The sequence below is a fragment of the Micromys minutus genome (assembly GCF_963924665.1).
Source record: "Micromys minutus genome assembly, chromosome: 17".
Taxonomy (NCBI): Eukaryota; Metazoa; Chordata; class Mammalia; order Rodentia; family Muridae; genus Micromys; species Micromys minutus.
The window spans coordinates 38,846,861-38,865,198 of NC_137952.1; the positions used below are offsets into that span (position 1 = coordinate 38,846,861).

An 18,338-nucleotide genomic window follows, 5' to 3' on the forward strand; every position below is an offset into this window, starting at 1 on the left:
CCTCACAAATAGAGTCCCATGGAAGCAACAGAATGTAGAAATGAGAGAATGTGGCTTCTGAGGCTAGATCACCAAGTGGATGGTGTATAGAGTTGTATCTCTTGCCTCTAGCCAAAGCCAGCTGCCATGTTGTGGGGAGAAACAGGTACCCCCACTTCCTCACAGGACAAGTAGCAAGGAACTGTGATCTCTTGCCAACAACCAGTACTATCTTGACAGTCATGAAATAATGGGTCCTCTATCAGGTGACTGAAGCTCCAACTACCATCTTATCTACAGCATCATGAGAAATTCTGAGCCCAAACCCTTAGCCTCACCATCTTCAGAGTTTCTGTCTCCTGGAGTCCTCATGAGATGATAATCTTCGCTGTTTTAACATGCTGAGTACCAGGGTAATTTATAATGCAACACGAATAGCTAATGTACCACCTCTTGGGCTGGATGAATTAAGAGATGTGTAGAGGCTATAGCTTACTCAGTGTCTGGGCACTGAGCTGAAGAAGTTAATAAACAGTGATGGTTAATGTTATCACTGTTCAATGTTATGCTTTGAATGCCCGGTGCACTGATAGATTTCAGTATCAAACAATCTTTCTGGCCATCAGCCGTAATCACACAGGGCAAATGGTAACAAGCCACATTTCTTTCCTTTTCTAGGTGGGTTCTCCTCTGACTTCAAGAAAGGAGTATGAGATGGGACTCACAGACTCTTCTGTTGCTGGTCTTCTCCATCCACCCATCTTTCCTCTCCTAAGAGGCTCCATCCAGGAAAGCTTGGTGTAAAAAGGTGAAGAAAGGGATCTGGCTCTTCCTTCCAGAGTGGGAGCAGTGCTGCTCCGTGTATTTATTTTTTTATTTAGTTTTTATTCATAATCATAAACTTAACTTTGCAATCCAAATAGACTTGAAGGGGAAGGAGGAAAACATGGAACCCAAAGAACCTCAGTGAGAGCAGAGATTACAGCGTCTTGTGTGCAGATGGGGTGGGAGTGCTCTCCTGAGCCACAGAAGGAATGGTTTGATGGGTAAAATGCCCACAAGTCAAAAGAAATCAGAGTTGTCCACAGTCGGAAATGGTGATCTTCTTGCTAGTCTTGTCATCTCTGGACCCAAAACGCTCCATGACTTCCACCATGTTCCTGCCTCTTTCACCTTCCCAAGACCACATGCAGCCATTTAACCACTCAGTCTCGGCAGTGCAGATAAAAAACTGGGAACCATTTGTGTTTGGTCCAGCATTTGCCATGAACAAGATGCCAGGACCTGTGTGCTTCATCCTCAAATTTCTCTCTGTAGATGGACCCGCCAACAGTGTCATTATGGCGTGTCACATCAGCCATCCTGGCACATGAATCCTGGAATAATTCTGTGAAAGGAGAAACCCTTATAGCCAAATCTTTTCTCTCCAGTGCTCAGAGCTTCCTGCTGTCTTTGGAACTTTGTCTGCAAACAGGTCTCCAGTCTCCTGAGAGCAAAAGAAGCCAAATCAGAAATTATTAATAAGAATTCGCACTCATGTAGATATCTTCAATTACCCCCAGTTAGCAATTATGACCAAGTCTCTTATTGTGATAAGGCTTCATGAGAGAATGCCACAGAACAGAAAGAAGTCTTGAGAGTGACAATTATTTCACACGGACGCTGGGCTGAGACTTTCCCATGAGGAAACATGTAGAGTGGAAATCAAGAGTTCAGTCAGGAAATTATGTCGAGTAGTAACTGGGATTTACCTATATGTCAGCATTTCATTTGTACTAATCCCTGCCCATGGTCTTTGGGAGGGATAATCTTTGATTTCCATCTTATACATGTAGAAATTGAGGAAGAGTCATTAAAAACCTTGACAGAAGAGGAACAACGGGTCAGAAGCAGAATTAAACCCCTGCTATGTCTTTCACAACCCCAGGGAAGCATCCCTGAGGTTGGGTGCATTATACAATACACACACAAACAATTAGCATGACGGGGTAGGGCATGCGATCCTGTGTCTTAAGGGAGATGTGGAGGCCATAGCTGGGCCTGGAGGAGGATCTTGAGAAAGCAGGCAGACTGTTTGAGAGACACCCTGTTGCATAACAGTTTCCTGGGAGACTGAAACATTCCATTCTGTTGGGAAGCTCTTGAAGTAAGAGGTTGGTGACTCAAAATAGCTTCAGGAAGTCCCTGAAACTGTCCAGATTCATTACGCCACTCTCTGCCGGAGTGAGCAATAAAAATTGAGTCTTTCTTAGATGAGATAAACTGTAAAGAAGATTCTGAAACTAAGACAGCTACCTGGGGAGCAGAAACCCAGCCGAGTTGTCTGGGAGAGATCTACACCACCTGAGCCAACTGGAAGGGACAACTCTACAGTCTGTTGGTCTGCCTGTAGGCTGCACAGAGGGCAACAGGTTTCCCAGCTGGGGTGAGCTTTGAGGTATAGCTGTCTTTGAGTCATTTCTCCTTCTGTAAGTAACCACTCATCCACATTCTTGTAACACCAATAATGCTCATTGGTTCACCAAGTTGAACTTAGTGGTAACTGTACCTTGACTTCTCATGGGTTCCCCGTCTGGGGTGAGTAGAGTCGGCATGTGCTCTGTGTGAGAGTCAGGGCCTGAAGTAGCTGGGGGAAAAAGCTTCGAGGGAGGAATCAGACATGGGACCCTTTCAGTTTCGTGTCATGAGAGATGGGCCAGAGAGAAAGCACAGATCTGTATGGCTTGACCAACTCTGACAACCTATGACTCTTACGGGTTTTCTTTATGCACAAAATCATTTTCTCAAAAATTTTAATCATCGATTACGGAACTTCTTAGGATAAAAATCTTCCTTGGTTATATAAGCATACAAAAAGATAGTATGAGCAAACAACAAATTTTATGAAAACTGAGAATTAACATTATGATAAGAATCAGTTTTCTTTAAACTTAATGTCTTTTTCCTAAAGATCAGGATTGTAAACCCTCACAGTTAGAGAAATGTTAGACAGGTTATCTCTAAGGCTGACCAAATTAATTAACCAGGAGCTATTTTTTATCATTATATCAAGCTTATCCTTTATTGTTTTACTAATCTAAATATTTAGTATTTCTACAGAAATTCAATCTCTCAGTCCTCTGTTTAATTCTCTTCCTTTCCTCTCTAATTATCTTTAATATTTGATATCCGACCACCATTCTTTCCTTTAAAGCATCATGTGGCCCTTTTGGCAGCACACAGCGCTGCTTAAACAAGGCAATCTTATTTTGCAACAATATCAGAAAAAGTCCTGATCTGACAAGCCTGCTCAGGAAGCCAGGCAGTACACTGAACCAAAACGGTTGTGTGTGTGTGTGTGTGTCTGTCGAAAAACTTTGTTTCAGTATGAGCCCCATCTTTATTACAATTCTGTATAGGGTTGAAGAACTTCAGGACTTCTAAGACCATTGCTTTGCCTTCAGAACAGTATCAAGGTTTGTCAATAATTGTATAAACAAAAAAATTTTCCTGCCCATACTTGTTCCATGTTTCTGAGGCTGGACATTCATAGAGGGAGTGACATGAAAACCTAATGATCTATTAGTTCCTGGAATTTTCTAAGGTTTTCTTCTTTATTTTTTTCCTCAAATTCTGTGTCTCATGCTCACTAATATTACTTAAGTAATAGGTTCTATGGAAGACTCAATTTCTTGCATAGCTGATTCATATTCACCCAAGGTCCTGCTGCCTTTGAGTGACCCATTTTTTTAATGTGGCCCCTCACCCCTACTCCTGTGACCCCAGGAGATTACTAAACTAGTTTACATTTATTCACGACTCCTGGGGAGGGGGAATCACACAGCACCCAGAACACTGGTTTCTCCTGCAAAGACAGCTCTGCTCCATGAAGCTTTCAGACATGAGATCAGTGTCCAGCTGCTCTGAATGCCAGCCCATGGCCAACCCTGGCTTAGGGATGCTCTGCTGTTGGGAGCTGGGGTCATAAAAATAAGCCCTTGATATTGAAAGACAACAAAAGTTAGTATTCCATGGATCTCTGTGCTCATGCATGCACTTTATTAATGTACCATGTCTTGGTTACAAAACACAAGTCAAAAGATAAACTATTACAAGTTTCAATAATATATCAGGCTGTTCTGAGACTGGGTATTGTATAGTCCAGGCAGACATGAAGCCTTGGGCAACTTTGTAAACTTTTATTAAAACACACACACACACACACACACACACACAGAGAGAGAGAGAGAGAGAGAGAGAGAGAGAGAGAGAGAGAGAGAGAAGGGAAGGCACATGTTTTGTTATATGCCTCTAATCCCATCACTGGAGGACCTAACAAAGGAGGTTGTTTGAACTTCATGTCTACCTGGGCTACACAAGACCCTGTCTCTGAAAAAGTAAAGCAATGAAGAAAAAAAAAAGGAGGAACAGACAGATAGTTGTTGGGGCTAAAGGTGTAGGGAGAGAAAGTTGGTTACAAACTTAGAGAGGACAGAGAAAGAAATATCGGAAGGCAATAAAGCAAAGAAAAAAAATCAAAGAAAATAGCTGACTTGACTGTTTGTAATACCAGTAATGGGCTGGAGGTGCAGGTGTCTGGACGGAAAGGCTGGGGTCAGCCTGAGCTACACAACAGGTCCAAGAGCAATCCAGCCAGAGGTTTGGAAAAAAGCCAGGTTGGATCAGTCATCTTGAAGAGGAGTTTTCAGCTAAAACTGCTGAGTTTGAACCAGGCCAACAAGTGTGAACTTATTCAGCAGTAAGTCTCAGAGGCTGAAAACATTCCAGGCCTAGAGAAGATTGGACAGAGCCTAGAAGCTTCCAGGAGTGGCCCTAGGTTAGCAGACAGAGGCAGTAATCCTTGGAGATGACAATTATTGTTGTTAATTAGATTTCTCGGCCCCTGCCCGGACAAACCACACCACACGACTATGGTTCCACTTGGAGAGGTTTAATAGAACAGGGACGGGGCAGGGGTCAGGGTGAAGGGAAGAGAAAAAGAGGAAGAGAAGGAGGGGTTTCAGTCTTTTGTAGGGGTAGTGACATCACTTGCTCCTAGGTGGGGGTGAGATTTTGAACCGACGTCTTCTGGGAATGCTTTGGCTGTTTCCATGGCGATGGATGTGCCAGGTTCCTGTCACCTGTGGGTGGAGCCATTGCTGGGGGAAGGGGCTATCCTAATGCCAACAATTATATCCGGTGAATAAAGGTTGCTTTTAAAGTCAGCAAGCATTCTTAACCACTGAGCATCTCTCCAGCCCCAATCTTTATAGTTTTAAGAAAAATCTTATTTTTTCTTAAAATCAACTTGAAGGAGGAAATTCTTAAGTCAGGGATTCGCTGCAGAGGCTCTCCTCCCTAGAGTCCCCCTGGGTCTCCCCACGCAGGCTTTCTGGCTGGTTCTCCGCTTGCTCTGTGGTTATCCTGCTCAATTTTGTCTTTGGTTCCTCTCATTCTCTGCCACTGGCTCCCTAGCAGACCGCAGGCTTCCTGATGTTACCCTTCCTCCTTCAGCCGCATCAGTGACTTTTACTCCGTCCACCCCAGCGATGGGTTCCTGCGTCGCCGAGCTAAAAGTTCTTCTGAGAACCGGCTGCGAACAGGAGCAAACTGTGTGCGTGGAGGGCCTCCTCCCAACGGCAGGAGTGGCGGTAATGAGATAAACGTCTCCTTCCTCCTATGCGGTCATGGTCTTTCCCTGCACACCATGTGATTCACAGGCGATACCCTGGCGTCCCAAACCAAGCTGGCTATGTTTCAATTATGGTGTGTCATTTTCAGCCCTGTGGCCGTCTGCAAGCGCCACTTCTCAGTTTTCCCATCTACGAAAGGATCAAAACTGGTACAATCTTTTGGAATGTTTGATTCTTTTTGTGGAGCACAACAGTAATAAGTGCACAGTTATACTACCCACAGCATCAATGGGGTGTATCTTTTCACACACACCCAGCACCCAGGCCAAAGATTAGAGGCGTCTTATATTGGATGTGTTATATGCCTTGTAACCCTAGAGTCTCAGAGATCCCAGTAGGAGTTGAGTGTTTGAGGCCAGCCTACATTACAGAGCAAGACCCTGTCCCGGCTTCCCCCTCCTCCTCCCCCTCCCCCAAGCTCACAGGCATCTCCTGCAGCGCGGAGTTGCTCTGAGAATTGGTGAGTTAATACTGGTAATATTAGAGCAGCCCCTGGCATTCAGCCGTCTCGTCTCAGTCTGTGCCAGGAAGCTGGGTAGCTTGCTAGCGTCTGGGAGAGCACAGCTTCCTTATGAGGTAGGGACCTCCCCTCCCATCCCCCCCCCCCCCCCCCCCGTGTGAGCATTGCAGCTGGCAGGATGAGCTCCAGAATAATCAATTACTTCCTCCCCCCCCCCCAGCCCTGTCTCCCCCAGCACCAGGTGCTGCATTATGGGGCAAATGGCTCCTGTAGAATGCAAGGACTCTCTTTAGAGGGGAAAGAAATACTCAATCAAACTGCTGTTATCACATCACAAAGAGCCAGATGCTGCTGGGCCTGGCAGCCAGTGCCACCCGCAAAGCCTTACATGTTGGGCTAGAAACCAGGCATCTGGACGGAGGGTTAGCAGCCCTGGACGTAACTTCCTGGGTCAACTGCACACAGCACAGCTGGACTGAGGAAAGTTAATAGCCAAAGGGGAGCAGGCCTGGTTAAAATGCATCGACTAACTTTACATAGTATGAACAAGGCCTGGAGAGGTGGCTCAGTGATTGAGTGCATTGGGTGCTCCTTCAGAGGGCCTGGGTTTGATTCCCAGCACCCACACATCAACCAAACCTGTAACTCTAGTGCAAGGACACACATGCCTTCTTTATGCCTCCTCAGAAACCAAGAACCATGTTATACATATCCAGGAAAAACACATAAACATAGAAGAAGAAATCCTTTTTCTTTTTTAAGCCAGGTGGTGTGGGGGATGTAGACATCAACCTTGTGAAGGAAACCGCGGGATGGAGAGGGAGGAGCCACGGACTCCTGATCTGAAGAGTCCTGATCTGTTGTACACCGCATTTGATCTAAGATGGCTACCAAAGCTCCACGGAGACAGCAGAAAGGAACAGAGGCCAGAGCAGTGGCTGACCTTCACGGAGGTCCTAACAGGTGGCGATGCTCTCCCTACCCTCGGCTCCTTCAGAGTTACCTCACTAGGGATGGCTTTCGCTGGCGCACGGTGATAGTGTGGCAATATACGATTACCTCAAACACTGTCTATAAGCATATGTGCTGGGCAATAAACTCAGACCTGCACCCTGATGCTGGTCTCCAGGGTCTGATTTCCCAGGATTCCTCACGTGACTCCATGGCTTCTCACCCCGCCCCTCCTCTGAACTGTTCTCACGGGGTGGGGTTGTAGGTGGAGCTGGGGAGAAGGCTCAATAGTTAAGAGCAGTAGCCCCTCTTCCAGAGGACTGGTGTTCTTAATTCCCAGCACCCTACCTACAGCCGCACCTAGCCAACTGTAATGCCAGCTCCAAGTGAACTTACACTCTCTTCTGGTCTCTCAGGGCACTGTGTGAATGTGGTACACAGACAACTGTACAACCAAAACATCTATACATATATAATAAACATATATAATAAAAGCGAGTAGATCTTTCAAAACAAACAAAAATCTACAGAGGAGGTGACTATGCTGTTAATAGTGATTTATTGCATTGGTGGATAATCTCAGAATACATATTTGCTCCTTATTTGTGTGTGTGTGTGTGTGTGTGTGTGTGTGTGAGAGAGAGAGAGAGAGAGAGAGAGAGAGAGAGAGAGAGTTCTACTAGGGATTCATCACCCATCTGGAGAGAGAACTGGGTAAAGTGTCTCCTGTTGGGGTGCACTAGGGGGCAGGAGACAGTTCCTAGGGCTGTTGGCCCATCATATTGTTCTGGAAGACATTCCACTCTCACACTTTGGAGAGAAATTCTACATGGTAATGCATTAAAGAAAACCACTGAGGGACAGCCATAGAAATCTGTAGCATTCTTCTGATTCCAAGAAAACTTTTACAATTTTTAAGTCACGATGGCTGTAAAGGTAGATTTGTTTTTTATAATCTTTAAGGATTTATCTATTTATTGTGTGTGTGTGTGTGTGTGTGTGTGTGCACGTGCATGCATGTGCCACATATGTTTAGAGGGGAATCCAGGAGACATGCAACAGCTGGTCCAGCAAATTGTTGCAGAATTAAATTAAAATTACTTTATTTTAAAAAATACTTTAAGTTCTTTAATTTAAAGAACAGTTTTATAAGTGAGTGAGTGAGTGTGTGTGTGTGTGTGTGTGTAAGAAAGAGAGAAAGAACCACTAAATACTTGTGTATATCTAAATTTTAACAATGAAGGTTTACTGGGGGATGTTGCTCTCTGGTAGACTGTATCTTTCACATGAATGAGGCCTGGGGCTTGATATCCCCCATCTCCAGGAATGTTATTGGCTGGGAGTGGTGATATTTAATGCCAACACTCAGGAAGCAAAGACAGGCAGGCCTGTCTATCTAAACTATCTAAAAAACTACCACCAGCAGCAACAAATCTCAAAATGCACATTTGTGGGTTCAACAATCCACACAGAAAGTTCAAAAACAGTTTCATAAACCCAAGACACCCTGCTGACACTCTTCGTGGGCACAGGCACCCTGCTGACACTGTTCACGGGCACAGACACCCTCCTGACACTCTTCGTGGGCACTCCCCTTTCAGATCTTGTAGGAATAGACAGCAGGCACAGTGGGTAGCAGGGGAGTTTATGTCACATGACCAGAGGGCTGAAGTATTATTGGCTGAAGGAACACAATTCCAAACTGTCTTGTAGACCTACTGTGAATTTCTCAGTCAACACAAATAGCAAATTACTGTGTAAACAAATTCGCAAGCGTTCACGTTAACTTCGAACTCCAGGTTCCAGCTGGGTTTCAGACACAGGAAAAGTGACTGAGGAACCTGTTTAACACATCAAAGCAGACCTGGCTTCCAGGTTTTCCCATCATCCCTCAGTCCCTACCTGTCACAAGATATGGTTGTCATAACCTGTCCTCTACCTTGAACTTTCCAGCCCGTGACTGGGCTTCCCCTACCACAGTGGCACCCCCACCCACCTCATACCCACCTTCTCCCCCCTCCACCTCCCACCCCATTAACATGGTGATTTCCCTGGCCCAGTTCCTTGGGCCAGTGAACCTATTCTCAAGGGGACACCTCTTGAGTCCCACAAGGCACCCTCTCACCTCACTTTGTTTCAAAACAGGAGGTATTAGATTTGAGTTAAAGTCCTTTACTTGTTATGCATATTGTATGTAACTGTAGCCTAGAGTGGGTAAGCAGACTAACACATAGCAATTTTGTTAGTTGTGGAGGGTTCAGTTCTCTGTGCAGGTATCAGAGAATCAATACATTGTCACCTGGAAAATGGAGAACACATTAAATTCTCTCCTTGCGGCTACTGGGGCCCTTGGTGGCTCTTGGAACCACCTCTCACCCAAACTGAACCTTCTTCACAGCAGGCTCAGGGTATAACTTCTTACTTAGAAAACATCATCAGCCATCTGATTGTGGTGTACAGAACGGTTCACGCTGTACCTAAACACTGTTAACTTGCCACTGTTGAAATTAAGGTTATCCCTCCCCCCATGCATCAATCTCCAATATTTCGGGGAGGGAAGGGGTGGTATTTTCACATTCATCCTCCACTAAGTGCCCCTAAGACAACAAAAGAAGGTAAAAAAAAAAAATCTATTGGTGAGAAATTGATTAGATGAGAATGTAGACCAGCTGTGAGGGTTTCATATGTGTATGTAGCTGTGATTTTATTTGGTCAGAGACAGGGAGAAAGGCGGGACAAGGGGGTACACCTGTGGGCAGGTACTTCAGCGGAACAGCTCGACACCTGTCTCTCTCCACAGTCTTGAGGGTTTTTTACCTCCCAGCATTTGGGGACCCAGTTAGTCCTGGTGGTTAGCTGGAGATCAAAATCACACGATAGAGCTCAAGATCAACTACCCGAGGTGCGAACAGATCTCACTGTAGAAGTGTGGGTTCTGGAAACAGGACTGAAGACCACACTCTGACACTTGCATGGTCTTGCATTGGTTAACTGATGTCTCTGTGAATATTCCGAGTTCCACATCTAAATTTAAAATAAATAATAATTCGTTCACTATCTGTTAACTTCTAATTGTTACTTCTTTTATAGAAGGAAGAGTTTCTTTGAGTTTATGGTTTCAGGGGGGCTGAGTTTCTCACAGCTGATGGACAAGACAGTGGCATGCACGGCTAGAGGAGCAGCAAGCTGAGGGCTCATGCGAACTCTAAATGGTCTGTATAGCCGAATTTCCCCTTAGATAATAAAGACAAAAAGCCAATCACTGGCAAGAAGAAGGCGGGTCTTCCAGGTCTGAAAGCGGAAAAGGGAAGACAGGAGGCGGGAGCAAAGCGGACAAGGTGTTGGCCGGGGAATGATCGTACTAGTGTCAGAATCCATCCGGGTCCGCCACCGGAAGATTTCTAACGTAGAATAGTGGGTGGAATCAGCACGATAGATTCCGTGCCCAGCAGTTGTTTATCTGTTGATTCTAAACTAAGAGTGTCTGGTGCGTCCCATTCCGTCGCAACACTGGTGGGCCAGAGGGAAAGAGCATAGCCGAGGCGGAATTGGGCCAGGCTTTGGGACGGGAAGATTGGGCAAAGACTGAGCTCCAAGGGAAAGGTAGTGAGCCGTGTGTGCTAGCGAGAGCACACCCACAACTGCCCTCGGGGACCAAGGGAGCTATCGGAGCTCTTGAGTGGCCTTGGCAAGGGAAAAAACCTGCAGTCTTGGGTCATGTGCCAGGCTGCGAACAGACCGAGACCTCCAGTGCCTAACTAGTGATTGTTTTTTTTTTAATTATTCATGCTGCAGGCCTGAGTGCTAAAGCTCTCAAACCTGTCTTCAGTGGCATGCTCCCCTCCCCCCCCCTTTTTTAAAGATTTATTTATTATGTATAAGTACACTGTTGCTGTCTTCAGACACACCAGAAGAGGATATCAGATCTCACTACAGACGGCCGTGAACCACCATGTGGTTGCTGGGAATTGAACGCAGGACCTCTGGAAGAGCAGTCAGTGCTCTTAACCACTGAGCCATCTCTCCAGCCCGTGGCATGCTCCTTTTAAAGATTATGCTATGTGTATATTTTCCCTGCCTGCATATCTGTGTACCGTGTGTGTGCCCAGTGCCCACGGGGGGGGGGTCAGAAGAAGGTATAAGATCCCCCAGGAATTGGAGTTACAGACAGTTCTGATTCACCAAATGGGTGCTGGGAACTAAAGTCCCATGCCCCTTTGCCCCTAACCACTGAGCTTACTTGCCATCCCTTGAATGAATGAATTTCTAACCAAGCTTAGAAACCAGGAGGAAAAAGGCAGAGGAAGCAGGTTGCTATGGAGAAGAGCAAAGGTAAGAAAAGCTGGTCAGTTGTTATTATTGATGGGTTTTGTTGCAGCTGCTTTGGTTGGATGACCTTGACCTTATGGCGTTCCTCTTGCTTCTCCAGGGTTGAGAGGATAGACCCAAGCCTGGGTTGAAAAAAATCTGCTTTGAAAAACGTAAATATAGTCAAATGAGTCCTAGATAATTGGTCAGAAACGAGGAACAAAACAACAATATTAGGTCAGAGGGGAGAATCATCGAAACGAGAAACTTTAAATCGTTGGACTCCTTTGGAAAATTCTACATAAACATGTTTGATAATCTTGAAATAAATGCATTTCTACAGAAATACAATTTGCCAGTTGACTCCCAAAGGAGAAGACCGAGCACATAATCCTTTACGGCAACTGGTTACACGGAGTTATTTAAACAAATTGCAGTGACGAACATCTGAGAGAAATCTTCCCCAAAGCATAATCCATCAGGATTGAGAAAATGCCGTCAGCAGCCAATCAAGCAAGAGAAGCTGCTGCTGCAGCTTTATTAATAATCCAAGAAGTAGTTCTGACGGATGATCCCAGCCTGGAATGAGCAGAATTAATCCACACTCTATGGTCACCTAAGCCCCAGAGTCGGCAGCTGGCATCGAGCCTGTTATGAGCAATGACAGAATGTCAGTGATGGTGATGTGTGCAGTGTGTGAGTGACTCAGTGCCGTCCTGTTCCTTTATGGGTTACAACTCCAGTCCCACTTTACCTACCCTAGTAAGGTTCTCGGTCGATTTGTGGCTCCTGTCCATGACAGTATTAGATCCAGAACTGCTTTCTTTCTTTATTTACTTATTTTGGACAGGGTTTCTATGTATACCCTGGCTGTCCTCTAGAGTGCTGGGATTAAAGGTGTGTGCCACCAACCACCCAGCTTGTCCCCTGCTTTTAAAAAACCCACCTTATAAAACTTTTGGGTACAAACCCAAATGCAGTAAGTTTCTTTCCATCCACTGGGGTGCCTTTGATGTGGCACATCTTTAGTTGGGCAAGGGCAGCTCCAGCTGTACCAGTCCCACACAGTACAGACCTCAAAATGAATTCTCTAGCGATGCCCCATCCACCTAGTACCTCGCCGGAATATTCAGTGAAAGTTACAAAACCACCACCTTCCCTGATGTGCCCTACTATGTGCCGGGCTGACACTATATGCTCTGTTCAGTACTTCTACAACTGTGATATACATGTCAATCATCAGTATAGAGCACAGATCATGACTCAGTGTTTGGAGAGGACACGGCTGTCCACATTTCGAGCAACCAAATCCTTGGTTAACACCAGTGCTGCAGATCCAAGGTCTACACATGGAGTTCCAAGGCTTTGTGTGTCCAGCTGATTGCACTTCTCAGCGTGGGAGGATTGAAGCATCTGAGCCCCAGGTGCCATGCATAACCCTAGCATCCCTGTCAGTGAGACCCAAGTGGCTCACACATGAAGCTAAAATGTAGGGTCTGGCCTTATTCTATAGTGAAGAAATTTAACATAGAGGGACCCATTACCTGCCCCAACCCGTACAGTGGTGGAGGCAGGTTTTAAACCCAGGGTACCTAGCTGTGAATCCAGGATCCATTCTTCTTGAAGCATCCTAAGGAGAAGATGGAACATTATACCCTGTCATTGGTGTTAACTAGGGAGAGCAGACCTGCTAACATGCAAGCCCTTAGAAAACCAGCAGCAAGCGTCTCAGCATGGTTTTGGCACCATCACAACTGGAGGTCAGAATGTTGTCTCTAGGGCCACAGATGACTCTTGCTCTGTGGGTCTCAATGCCTTTCCCGGGGCTTAAACATCATGGGTCCCCTGACTTTCCTATAAATGCTGACCGGTATTTTTCCAGTCACTGTGGTTTTAAGTGTAAGAGAAAGCCAGGTGCATCCAATCAGCGTAATTACCTCTGAAATGCTGGTGATTGGGGAAGTGGATCCCGAGAGAAACTCTCCACAGCTTTATCAGAGGGGAAGTGTGAAGCCCCAGGCTGGACAGCAGCCAACCGTCGGCCCCTTTCTGATGGGAAGCAAAGGATTCTCTGAGGAAAGGGCTTTGCTGGCAATGGTGGGTTCATCTCCCATCTGGGGAATTCATTAATTAGGGCTTAGCTCTGAAGGCAGATAACAAGCTAATCAAAAAGGGGAAGTGAAGCCCCACAGATCTCAACATCTAATGAACACCACTGGGGTGAGTAGGCGGGGAGGCGTCAGACCAGGTGGGGTGTTGGATGGCGGACCATCCTGAAGCCATGGTACTGTCGGCATATCTCCAGTTTTGAAAAATCCCAAGATAAGAGAGGTATTTAAACCTTTCTGCACCAACCACCTCCCCTGGTCTCTGCCACTTTGTCACCTCATCCTCCCAGAGAGGAGACAGCACAGTCCTGCCTACTAGCACAGAGAGAGATTATTCAGGTCTCTTGCTGCCGAACATGCAAGTCCCCAGAGAACACACCCCAAAATGCAAGGTTATCCCAGGCATTGCTTACCTGCAAGGCTTAAAGTCTGGCTTTATGCCTTAAAACATTAGGCATTGAGAAATGTGAGGTTGAAGGAAACATGAAACATATAAAGAAAATCACTAGGTTTGTTAGGTTTTTCTTTCCCCCACTATGAAATCCTTGCTGCTCTTCATATCTAAACCCTGAGTTAAAGGTTTATCTTAGAGCCTTGCCTCTGTTCTCATGAACCAGCTGGGACTTTCCCTCAGATGCCACCCTGTGTATTTGCTCTAGACAGGCCACTCTCATGAAGAAGTTGGTTTGAAGTTACTTTGGATAATGAGCAGTCAATTATCTGCATACCTTCCTCTGGCCAATCTTCTCTCTGATTAATAATAATAGTAATTCGAAATACTCTCCTATCCACCAAGGGGTAAAGTCCCATTGTGGTTTTCTTGACTCTGCAGGTTCTGGTGTGAGTTGGAACTACCCAATCTCAGGCCAGGCAAATGATCTGGCCATTCTATGTGAAGAGGAAGGCTAGAGAGTATATGACACCTCTGGGACAGGTAGAGCCCTTCCGTCCCTTGAGGATCTAACACTCAGATGAAGTCTACATTGCTACAGTGGTTCTTATTGGAAACCAACCTTCAGATCCGCATGAGAGACCTATGTACCTAGCTCCCTAGCATCACCCCAGAGCCTCTCACTAGCTAGATAAACATCTGTTCAACCACTCCTCTGATTGCTACTTTATAAGGCAGGGGAGAGAAAGGGGAAAGAAGATGGACAAGAAGGTAAGCTTTTCATGGCTAAAATGCATTTGTATTTTATATAATGTATCTTTGCTTTCTCCTTATTAAACCAGTGGCTACCAATCTTGCTACATAACTGAGATCCTGGAGAATTTACTTGACTCCTCCTGGTACCTAGGCTCTACCCCAACCTTTTTACTATTGAATATTTGTGACCACGCTCAGACATCAGAAGCTACTCAGTGACCACTGCTTGAAATGTGGCTGCAAATTTAGAACTTCCTTAGAGGCTTAAGAACTATCGATGCCTATTTTGATCCCCAGAAATTGTGATTAATAAAAAGTATAGCATGCATCTTGGCCACCAGCAATTAAAAAAAAAAAAAAAACCTTCCCAATGCACAGCCATAGTTGAGAATTCATGCTTCCTCTCCCTAGCGTTCCACTGTGCCAGTCCACACCCAGCATACACCAGGAGGAGCAGAGAGTGTGAACCTTATTACTTTATCCTGCTACTCTTCTCCTTCTAGAGCAGTCCCTGCCCAGGAGACAGACAAAGCAGCGTAAACAATACAAACAATAGGAGGACTTGAGCCACTCCTACTAGACCGTTATTGTTCAGATTCCTTTTTTTTTTTTAAGTGTTGGACCCAAACAAGCTAGGTAAGCTTAGTCCAAACCTCCATCTTTAATTGACTTCTAATAACTAACTTATCAGAGGAACTCAGCTCAATTTCTAATGGATTTCCACAGAAGAATCCAGCATCTATGATCCCTTAAACATGGGGTTTCCTGGATTGGTGACAGAATAGCACCCTTTCGTTACCACCAAGGCATTGTATGCTCACCTAACTATTGTTGAGTCCAAGCAAAGAAGCAAAAACCGCAACTCACCTGGCTGTAGTCAATTATGAAAGGAGAGAGTAGCGATCCTTCTAATACAGGAGCTTCTGTTAGAAACATAGCAGTTCATGTGATTGTCATATTCATAGTGAGAGAAAATATGTTTAAGGAAAAGATTAGGGCCAGGAAGTTTACAAATTCAACTCAGCAACATATTTATGTATATGACACAGTATATCCAAGAATGCCTATGTGTGTAAAAAAACATCCAGAGGAATAGGTACAAATCCTTATTTTAACCATATGCTATAAAGATGAGGTTATTAACAAAGGATATTTTAGAGGCTAGATAGATGGCTCAGCCTTTAAGAGCACTGGCTGCTCTTTCAGAGGACTGAGGTTCAATTTCCAGCACCCTCATGACAACTCACAACTGTCTATAACTCCAGATCTAGAGGATCCAACATCCTCACGCAGACAAACATGTAGGCCAAACACCAAATGTACATAAAAATACAAATAAGTAAAGTATATTAAAAGGAAAGGATATTTTAAATTCAAAGTGATGGATTTAGGTCTCAGATTGATAACACCTACATTTAATAGTTTGCTTAGACAATTCAAGGAGACATCATTGCTTTCTCAACATTACTACAATATTTGGTTATCCCTGAAGCAAGATATTGGTTATGCAGTAAATAAAACATAGAGTATAATGTTTGCCTTAATATCCCATGGTTGAGTCATTTTGAGAAGCTACATAGCTAGGAAGCCTGCCTGGGCATTGTAATTAGAAGGATTTGGTAGAGGAGCCACCTAATGTGTTAGAATAGATAACATGGCTTCTCTCCACTATTCTTGGGTCCTCATAAGTGAGTGTGCTAATTAAGTAGGTAAAAAACCAGAAGGTGGAAAATAGAACCGAGTTACAAAGGCTTGGAGAATCCCAGAGGATCAATTGTGTCTTGTGCATAATTGCCACTAACAAGGAGGGAATCCCAAATGTCCAGTCTTCTTTAAGCAGGACATCAGGCAAGTCTGTGAACCAATCCATTGAGATTCATATCTTAGGGTCTCTATTGCTGTGATAGAACACAATGACCAAAAGCAACGTGGGAGGAAAGGGTTTACTTCAGTTTGTAGCTTGTCATCCATCATCCAAGTCATGTGAAGAACTCAAGGCTGGAGGGAGGAGCTGATGCCATGGAGTAGGGATGCTTACTGGGTGCTGCCTGTGGCTTGCTCAACCTGCTTTCCTTCCTTCCTTCCTTCCTTCCTTCCTTCCTTCCTTTCTTCCTTCCTTCCTTTCTTCCTTTCTTCCTTCCTTTCTTCCTCTCTCCTTCCCTTCCACCCTCCCTCTCCCTCTCTGCCTCACTCCATCCATCCCTCCCTTTCTTCTTCCTTCTTTTCTTCCTCTATTTTAAATTAAATTTTAACTTTTTTTTAAACTTATTCACTTTAGATCCCACTCACCGACCTGGTCACCTCCTCCTACAATCCTTCCCCATCCCCCTCCCCTTCTCCTCTGAGCAGGTACAGCAGAGACTAAGAAAATGCTCAACCGATAACCAGCCCAAATTGAGACCCATCCCATGAGCAAGCATCAATTTCTAACGCTATTGATGATACTCTGTTATGCCTGCAGACAGGAGCATATTACTCTCAGAGGCTTCACCTGGCAGCTGACTCGGACAGATATAGACACACACTCAGAGCCAAACAGTAGATGGAGTTTGGGTCTCATGGAAGAATAGGAGGAAGGATTGAGGACCCTGAAGGAGATAGGAACTCCACAGGAAGACCAACAGAGCCAACTAACAAGGACCTTTGGGGCTCTCAGAGTCTGAACCACCAACCAAAGAACATACAAGGGCTGGACCTAGGCCTCCCAGGCTGTTTCCTTATATCATCCAGGAAGACAGGTCCAGGGATGGCACCAACCACAGGGGGCTGGACCTTCCCACATCAATCACCATTAAGAAAATTCCCTGAAGCCTTGCCTCCAGGACAGTCTGGTGGGAATATTTTCTCTCGGATATTTTCTCTCTTTCCAAATGACCCTAGCCTATGTCAAGTTGACATAAAAACCAGCCAGTACAGATGGCTTCATGGTACATCCAGCCAGTTAAGTGAGACCATTTGAGTTAGTCATTCCAAGTTAGTTTATTGCAAAGACCAGTATAGGAAGAAGAGGTAACTCACTGTCTTCTGTGACTACCCAGTATTCCAGCACCACGCGGCACACACTGTGCAGAGCAGTTTTCCTATTATTCTGTCGTTGGAACCCAGATGAGTAGAGTCTGGACTGGACTCTGTGACGTCAGGACCACACATTTGTCATTCACAGTCAAACTTTTGCACCCAGCACAACAGACACCGAACAAGTGTATGACCCGTTAACTAGTTACCCCTTTTAGGGACAACCGTCTCTTATGCTCAAGATTGCTTATGAGATTTAGAGCTCATTCATTGCACTCAAGAGGGGGGGGGAAGAGAGACCCCAGTGATTTTACCGGCATTGTCCCTAAACAACCATGTGGCCTTAGTCAAGCCATATGAACTTTGAGAGCTCAGAACCACTTGTGCATCTTGAATTCTACACACAACCATCTCCCTGCTGTCTAGCTTACAATTATTACAGTAATCAGACTTGTAAAAGACACAGGGAATGCCGGAGCACCCTTTTTTGATTGTTTCCATATTTTTCCCTTTTTTTCATTCATTAATTAATTTGTTTACCTTACATCCTGATCACAGCTTCCTCTCCCAGTCCCTCTCTCTCATCTTCCCTCCTCCCATACTCCCCCCCCTTCCTCTTCAGAGAAGGGGAGGCCTCCTGTGGATGTCAACCCTATTTGATATATCAAGACGCAGCAGGACTAGATGCATCTTCTTCT

At 45.1% G+C, this 18,338-nt stretch overlaps 1 pseudogene across 1 annotated transcript; it reads right to left on the bottom strand.

Moving 5' to 3' along the window:
- Positions 1–1,051: 1,051 nt before the first annotated feature.
- Positions 1,052–1,350, bottom strand: LOC308431729 (peptidyl-prolyl cis-trans isomerase A-like; annotated as a pseudogene). The gene has a single exon. The product of its transcript is annotated as a peptidyl-prolyl cis-trans isomerase A-like (transcript).
- Between the last annotated feature and the right edge of the window lie 16,988 nt (positions 1,351–18,338).